This window comes from Arachis duranensis, chromosome 10 (genome assembly GCF_000817695.3).
Source record: "Arachis duranensis cultivar V14167 chromosome 10, aradu.V14167.gnm2.J7QH, whole genome shotgun sequence".
Lineage (NCBI taxonomy): Eukaryota > Viridiplantae > Streptophyta > Magnoliopsida > Fabales > Fabaceae > Arachis > Arachis duranensis.
Genome location: NC_029781.3, coordinates 8,312,357 through 8,312,690, shown reverse-complemented (window position 1 = coordinate 8,312,690; position 334 = coordinate 8,312,357).

Below are 334 nucleotides of genomic sequence, written 5' to 3'. Positions count from 1 at the left end.
TTCTCCTAGGGAGGTGTTGATTTGCTCCCAATAGTTTTGTGGAGGAAAGTGCATCCCTTGAGGTATCTCAAGGATTTCATGATGAGGAATTTCCTCATGTCCATGAGTGGGATCTCTTGTTTGCTCCATCTTTTTCTTAGTGGTATCCATGAGGACTTGGTCCAACCTTTGATCAAAGTTGACCCTTTTTGAGTTTGTAAGGGACCTCAGGGATCACCTTCTTCTTAGCCACAACTTCATAGAAGTGGTCTTGATGCACTTTTGAGATGAATCTCTCCATCTCCTATGACTCGGAGGTGAAAGCTTTTGCCTTCCCTTTCCTCTTTCTAGAGGT